Genomic DNA, 8,607 nt, shown 5'->3' with positions numbered 1-8,607 from the left:
AGGATTTCCCAAATCAAGACTTTGTAAGTTAAACACAACACAAATCCTTCTTCACATAGAAGTTTAAACTCAGAGATCTACAAACTGTGACTTTAGGCCTTAAACAGTACCAACTTTTCTGGTGAAAAAATGCCACAACAATTAAGATTGTATTCCTTAACTTTATTTTACACTAGTTTGGTGGGTACAAGCAATCCTCCTTAATAAAGTTGACAAATCAGCTTCACTTGAACATTTTTAATAATGCACATTTTAAAAAAAGTAATCCTCTTACAAATTGTTCTGCAATCCAAATATATAATATCTTGGAAAAGAACAGTTAGAAAACAAAAGTCAATGTAAACAGACAGATTAAAACAACTAGAGCTGTGTGGGTTGGATACTGCTCTGATGTTTCAGTTTCTTTACTGCATCATCAATGTCCGAAATCTGTTCCTTCAGCTGACTCCACTGCTTTGGACTTAAAGAAATACCTTTTCTTCCTGATTTCATTTTACTTTCCTGATTCATCCAATATTCTGTAATATCAATTAGGACTTTCCCTTTAAAGTCCTGAAAACCTCATTTTTCCTATCTAAAATATATTATCATCTCTGGTGCTGTTGCTCTGCTTAGAGGACAATAAGGCTCTTGAAGTTTTACCCATTTTTTGATTCTTCACACGTTTTTCTGGAGCAACTTGCTGTTTCCTCTTTAACTTTTTGTCTACTTCACTATCGGAATCACTGCCAGATGAGCTTGAAGAAACAAGTTCCTTTGATTTAGGCATTGCTGAGCTCCTGCACCCGAACAACCTCCTGCTGACTCACTCATGATTGACTCTAAACATATACTCTCACACCTGCAAAAAGAAACGTTTCCTGAAGGTTTGAGACAACTCTTAACTAGAGGTTTTATCACATTCAGGGACTACAGTGCAATGTTTAAGGCATTTGTAGTTATTTTTGAAGGTGCCACAGGGTTCATAGGTGGCATCCTTTTCTCTCTGAGGTAAAATGCCAGAGGAATTTATGGATAAGAAAAGGCACAGGAATGATAATGCATACTACCAAATGCAACAATTATTTGTATCATGTACTTATTTCAAAATTTTGTATGTGAGTTCATTTTGTATTTGCTATAATCTCACACTCATAGGAGAAAGAAGAGACTTTCGGCTCCTACAAAGATTTTACAGGCTCTCTGGTAGCGTAGTGGTTACGAGTCGGGCTGTGAACCTTAAGGTCAGCGGTTCGAAACTACCAGTCGCTCCGCGGAGAAAGATGAGGCTTTCTACTCCCGTAAAGATTTACACCCTCGGAAACCCTGTACAGAGTCGCTATGGTTCGGACCCGACTCGATGGCACTTAACAACAACAACAACAAAACCTATACAAGGTCACTGTGAGTCAAAACAGAATTGATGACACTTAACAGCAGCAACAACAACAACCACCCCACACCACTCATTCTTCTTCTTTCAATTTGTCCTACTGTGGTGGCTTGAATGCTAGAAGCTATGACACTGGCATTTCATATTTCACCAGGGTCACCCAGGGTGAAGAGATTTTAGTAGAGATTCCAGACAGGAAAGACTAGGAAGGAGAACCTGGTGTTCTACTTCTGAGAATACTGGCCACTGGAAACCTTATGAATCACAGCAGAAAAATCAGAAAAATGTCTAATATAGTGCTGCTTCATGAGCCCCTCAGGTTGGAAGGCACTCAAAATACACATGGGGAAGAACTACCTTTTCAAAATAGAGTCAAGAAAAACCATCAATGTAACCCACCATATAAATTTTAAAAAAAAGGAAAAGAACCACATGATCATAGCAATTGATAAAATCCAACATTCATTCCTGATTAAAACATTTAACAAAGAAGGAATTGAAGGGAAAATTCCTCAACATAATTAAGAGCATATATACAAAACCAACAGCTGACATCACTCTCAAGGGAGAGAAACTGAAAGTATTCCCTTTGCGAACAGGAACCAGACAAGAATGCCCTTTGTCACCATTCCAAATATTGTACTGGAAGTTTTATAGCCAGAGCTATAAGACAAAAAAGGGAAATTAAAGGTATCCAAATTGGTAAAGAAGAAGTAAAGCTATCTATTTGCAAATGACATGATCCTGTACATAGAAAATCCCAAAGACTCAGTTAAAAAAAAAAAAAAAAGTACTGGAACTCATTGGCAGATTCAGCAAAGTGACAGGGTACAAGATCAACATACAAAAATCAGTAGGATTCCTCTATACTAATAAAGACAGCACCTAAAAGGAAATTGGAAAAAAAACCACCATTTACAACAGCCATCCAATGGATAAAATATTTAAGAATAAATCTAACCAGAGGAACAAAAGACCTATACAAAGAAAACTACAAATTTTACAAAAATGGAAGAAGATACCATATTCATGGATAGGATGACTCAGCACTGTGATGCAATCCCAATCCAGATTCCAACAACATTCTTTGAAGACATGGGAAAAATCAATCATGAAGTTTATACAGAAGGGAAAGAGTGCTAGGATATGCAAAGCACTGCTTAATAAGAAGAATAAAGTTGGAGGCCATTCACTTCCTAATTTCAAATTTTGCTACACAGCCACAGTGACCAAAAGAGCAGATGCATAGATTAATGGAACAGAATTGAGAATCCACAAGTTAATCCATCCACATATAGTCAATTGATCTTTGACAAAGTGCCAAAATATATTAAAAGGGATCATCTCTTCAGCAAATGGGGCTAACTAAACTGGAAATCAATGTGCAAAAGAATGAAACAAGACCTATACCTCACATTATCTGCAAAAACTAACTTAATATGCACTAAAGACCTAAATGTAAATCCTAGAACTATAAAGATCATCAATGAAAAAATAGGGAAAAATGTAAGGGCTCTAATACAAGGCATACATAGACTAGCAAACATTGCAAAAAATGCACAAACAATAGAAAACAAAATAGATGACTGGGACATACTAAAAATTACATACTTCTGTGCATTAATAAATTTCACCAAAAGAATAAAAAGGGAGCCCACAGACTGGGAAACATTTTTTTGACAATGACATATCAGACCATGGACCAATCTCTAAAATCTATAATAAACTACAAGAAAAAGACAACTCAATTAAAGACTGCGCACAGGATGTGAACAGATACTTCATGAAAGAAGACATTCAGGCAGCCAACAAACATGAAGAAATGTTCACAGTCATTACCCATTGTTGTTGTTAAGTGCAATCAATTCAGTTCTGACCCATAGTGATCCTATATAGGGTTTCCAAGGAGCAACTGGTGAGCTTGAACCACTTACCTTGTGGTTCAAACCTACTTTGCATTCCAGCGCATTAACCCTCAGCACCACACCAGGACTCAAGGAAGATGCAAATCAAAACAAAAATGAGATATCATCTCACACCAGCAATAACAGCAAAGTTCATAAAAGCAAAGGACAACAAAATGCTCATGGTGAGGGTATGGAGAGACAGGGACACTCCTATATTACTGGTGGGACTGTAAAATGGTTCAACTAGTCTGGAAAATAGTATGGCGTTTCCTCAGAAAGTTGAAAATAGAAATACCTTATAATCCAGCAATTCCTCTACTTGGCATATATATCCACAAGAAATATGAGCCAGAACACTAATAGATATATACACACCAATATTCGTTGCAGCACTATTCACAATAGCAAAAAGATGGACACAACCTAAGTGCCCATCAATGGCAGAATGGATGAACAAACTTTGGTATGTACACGCAATGGAATACTATGCTACCTTGAAGAATAACAATGAAACTGCAAAACACCTCATAACATGGATGAACCTTGAGGATATTATGCTGAATGAAATTAGTCAATCACAAAAGGATAAATACTGCATAACACCATTATTGTAAAAGCTTAAGAAAAGGTTTCCATATTAAAAGGAATATTATTTGATGGTTACCAGGGAGGGAGGGAGGAGACAGGCATGCACAGATTAGGGGAGAGATACATGATAGCTTGGGTGATGGAGAAGGCCATATACAGAGATGAGGAGGGCAATATACAAGAAGCAGAGGAGGTAGAATGAAACAGGAAGATATAAGAAGACTTAGAGAAGTATTCATGGGCTAAATGGGACAGAGCTAAATAGTGATGTATACTCAACCTTGGAACAACAGAACTTTGTGATACAGAGATCGAGACATAGTCTGAATGGATAAAAGAGGGAAAATAAGGTTAAGGTGCTTGAGTATATTGTGGACATTGATTTTCCCTGCCTATTATTGTAAAATTGACATTTAAGAGGGATAGAAAGGAATATTGGGAAATATGATTGCAGAAAGAAACCTTGTAAAGCTGTTTTCAGCCTATAACTGGTTGGATTAGCTAAAATGGGAACTAGAATTTGCCCAGAAAAATAAGCTTCTTGTTAACCCTTTGTAAAATATGGATCCTTAGGTAGAATCTTCTGCAGTGAGACATTGCCATTTGAAAGGACATGCAGACCAACCCGGAGCAGCTGAAAGAACAGAATATATTTCGTGAAAGAAAGACCAGCAGGAAAAAAAAAAAGGAACAAAACTGTTTGACTGTTACAAGACCAAACAAGCTGTTTGCCTTGGAGGCATCAAGGCAAGAAAAGTTAGCTCATCAGGCTTGTAAGCTCACTGGTGACTGCCCTGGTCTACTTGTGAGTGGAAGTGTGAAAATGTAACAATGAAGACATGAGCTGATTTCCACCATGTTCCATAGACATCCATTGACCCTGAGATAAGAGAGAGAGGAAGGGCTGGCTGGTCTGAAGTTTATGGAGACTTGTGAACTCCTGAGCCCATGGACACTGACCTAACTGCTGTGAGCTAGAATTGAGAGTGAAGGGGCCAGCTGGTCTGAAGTGGGAGGAAGTGTGTGAGAGCACCCACACTTGCAGATGATATCCATTTGACCTAGCTTGGATGACTTGTTGATCAGAACTTAACCAGAGGAAGATAAAGAAACTGGATACAGGGAACAAGTATAAATTACTACAATATGATGAACTGGACCTTTGCTCAAGGATATGGTTGCCCAAAATTCCAACCAAAAGGGAAGGTTTCTTCATATCAAGGCTCAAGCCTGACCCCTCAGTACATAGGGGATAGGGATGGGAAACTTAGACATTGGCTATCAAAAATGGGGGGCTAAAAAGGTACAAATTGTCTGGCTTACAAGCTTTCAATGTGTGCTTAGATTCAGAATGAGGAGGTTAAAGTAGAATCACCACTGAATAGTTTTCCTCTTGTCTAGGAGGGTCTGGTGAAAGGGGATGGGGATAGGATTCTTTTGATTCAATAGTGACTAATTGTTACCATAACTAACTGTGATTGTCACAACTGTAAAGGTAGAAGATATAAAACCAAAAGGAAGCAGGGACAGAGGGCTCTAGCACCATCAAGAGGAAAGTGAATTAGTGGAGTGTGGGATCCTAACCAGAAAGCAATGACAGCAAAGATGGAAGCAGAGACTATGGCATAGAGAGATAGAGCAGCTGAGGTCTCTACACCCATGAAATGAGAAAGGCGGTATGTCTGCTGACAGAAGGTTTGTTTGCAAAATGTGCCCTTTGGGCATTTAAACAAATATATAATTTGTGCACATGTAAAAAAAAATGAAACAGAGGTAAAATACTGTTAACCAATGGTGGGGATTGCAATCATTGCACTGAAACAAAATATGATTTGTTGAGTGTAAAACTTATGATCTTCTCTGTAAACTATCACTCTCAATTCATAATAAAAGTTTTAAAAAACAAAACAAGAGTCAGCCTTAATAATATGGATGAAATAAAACCATTGAGACCTTCATTTCCTTATGTGGCATCATTAAAAATGAGAAGAAACAGCTGCAAATCTTCAGTAATAATCAGGATGTGGAATATACAACGTATGGATCTCTGAAAATTGGAAGCCATCAAAAATAAAATGGAATACACAAAGATTGATAAAGCATTAAGGAGCTGAAATGAACAAGGTATTGGCCATTTTGAAACAAGACATATAATTTACTATGCTGGGAATGGCAAATTGAAGAGGAATGGTTTTGTATTCATCTTCAAAAGATATATTTCAAGATATTTCTTGAAGTACAATGCTGTCTGTGATAGTATACTATATATATGCCTATAAGAAATACCAGTTGATACAACTATTAATTAAATTTATGCACCAACCAGCAAAGTCAATGATGAAGAAACTGAAGAATTCTTCAGTCTGAAATTGATCCAACATGCAATCAAGATATATTGATAATTATGGGTGATTGGAATGTAAAAGCTGGATACAAAGAAAGTTTAGCAATTTAAAAATATGACCTTGTGATAGCAACAATGTCAGAGATCACATGATACAATTTTGCAAGACCAATGACATACTCATTGTAAATACTTTTTATTCAGTAACAGAAACAGTAATAATACATATGGACATGACCAGATGGAATGCACTTTTTCTGTGGAAAAAGATGATGAAAAAGCTCAATATCATCAGTCAGGGGATGAACTGTACAACAGAGCATTAATTGTACAATGCAAGTTCAAATTGAAGCTGAAGAATATCAAGATAACTCCATAAAAGAGTCAGCCTTAATAATATGGATGAAATAAAACCATTGGGACCTTCATTTCCTTATGTGGCATCATTCAAAATGAGAAGAAACAGCTGCAAATCTCCAGTAATAATCAGGATGTGGAATATACAACATATGAATCTCTGAAAATTGGAAGCCATCAAAAATAAAATGGAATACACAAAGATTGATAAAGATCCAAAGTACAATGCTGAGTATATTTCACCTGAATTTAGAAACAATCTGAAAAATAAATCTGATGCGGTGAAAACTAAAGACTAGTGAGTTGTAGGATGACATCAAGGACATCATACATGAAGAAAGAAGGTCATTTAAAGACAGGAGAGAAAGAGAACATCAAAATGGATACCAAATTAAAAAAAAAAATTTGATGTCTGAAGACACTAAAACTTGATTTTAATGGTTATTGTTAAGTGCCGTCAAGTTAGTTCTAACCCATAGTGACCCTCTATAGGGTTGCCAAGAAGCAGCTGGTGGGTTTGAACCACCAACCTTGCAGTTCAAACTGACCTTGCAGCCCAGTACATTATCCTGCAGCACAATACCAGGATTTTAATGGTAGAGTAGATAAAACGAAAGGAAGAAATGAAGAAATTAAAGAGCTGAACAGAAAATTTCCAATGACGCTACAGAAGAATTATAATGAAATGTACAAAGACCTGGAGTTAAAAAACACACAAAGGAAATAGCTCATTTGGCATTTCTCAAGCTGCAAGAACTAAAGAAAATATGTGAGCCTTGAGTTGCAGTCAAAAGATTGGTATTGGTATATGCTGAGGAGTCAGTTCCAATACATAGGAACCCTGCACAGGGTTTCCAAGACTGTAAGTATTTACAGGAACAAAAATCATCATATGTCTCCCTCAGAACGACTGGTAGTTTCGAACTGCTGACCTTGAGGTTAGCAGCCCGACTAGTAGCCACTGCACTACCAGAGCTCCTTTATATTGAATGACTCAGGGAGCGTCAAAAGAAGACAGAAGGACTATACAAAGTCACTGTACCAAAAAGAATTGGTCAATGCTCAATGATTTCAGGAGATAGCATTTGATCAAGAAGTGATGGATTAAAGGAAGGAGTCCTGAACTGCCCCCAAAGATGCCCTGAGCTGCCCCCAAGCAAGGCTCCAGGAAGTGACAAACTGCCAATTGTGATGTCTCAACAGATGGATGCAACAATGGAAGTACTGACTCATCTATGCCAAGAAATTTGGTAGACAGCTGCCTGGCCAATGAGTGGGAAGAGATCCATATTTTTGTCCATTCCAAAGAAAGGCAATCGAACCGAATGCAGAAATTATAAAACAATATCATTAATATTACATGCAAGTAAAATTTTGCTAAAGATAATTTTAAAATAGTTGCCGTGCCTTTACATCCATGAGAAACTACTGGAAATCCAAGTCAATTTCAGAAGAGAATGTTGTATAAGGGATGTCATTACTCATGCTGGAAGAATCTTGACTGGAAGCAGAGAATGCCAGAAAGGTGTTTATCTGTGTTTTATTCACTATGCAAAGACATTTGACTGTGTGGTCCATAACAAATTATAGATAACAGTGAGAAGAATGAGAATTTCAGAACATTTCATTGTGCTCATGTGTAACCTGTACATAGACCAAGAGGCAGCTATTCAAACAAAACAAAGGGATTCTGCCTGATTGAAAATTAGGAAAGCTGTGCATCAGGGTTGTATTCTTTCACTATAATTTATTCAGTCTCTATGCTGACTAAATGATCCGAGATACTGGACTACAGAAAGAAGAATGGGGAATCAGGATTGTAGGAAGTCTCTTTAACAGCCTGCCCTATGCAGATAACATAACCTTACTTGCTGAAAGCGAAGGAGACTTGAATCCACTTACTGATGAAGACCAAATATCTCAGCCTTCAGTACGAATTGCACCTCAACATAAAGAAAACAAAGATCCACATAACTGGAACAATAAGCAATATCACAATAAACAGAGAAAATATTAAAGTTGTAAAGGATTTTATTTTA

General features: G+C 37.1%; 1 pseudogene; it reads right to left on the bottom strand.

The window, feature by feature from the left end:
- Nucleotides 1-360: 360 nt before the first annotated feature.
- Nucleotides 361-769, bottom strand: LOC102837362 (annotated as a pseudogene).
- Between the last annotated feature and the right edge of the window lie 7,838 nt (nt 770-8,607).

Source organism: Chrysochloris asiatica, unplaced genomic scaffold (genome assembly GCF_000296735.1).
Source record: "Chrysochloris asiatica unplaced genomic scaffold, ChrAsi1.0 scaffold00001, whole genome shotgun sequence".
NCBI classification, from domain to species: Eukaryota; Metazoa; Chordata; class Mammalia; order Afrosoricida; family Chrysochloridae; genus Chrysochloris; species Chrysochloris asiatica.
The sequence above is the reverse complement of the archived record's forward strand: the minus strand, read 5'-3'. Positions and strand labels throughout refer to the sequence as shown.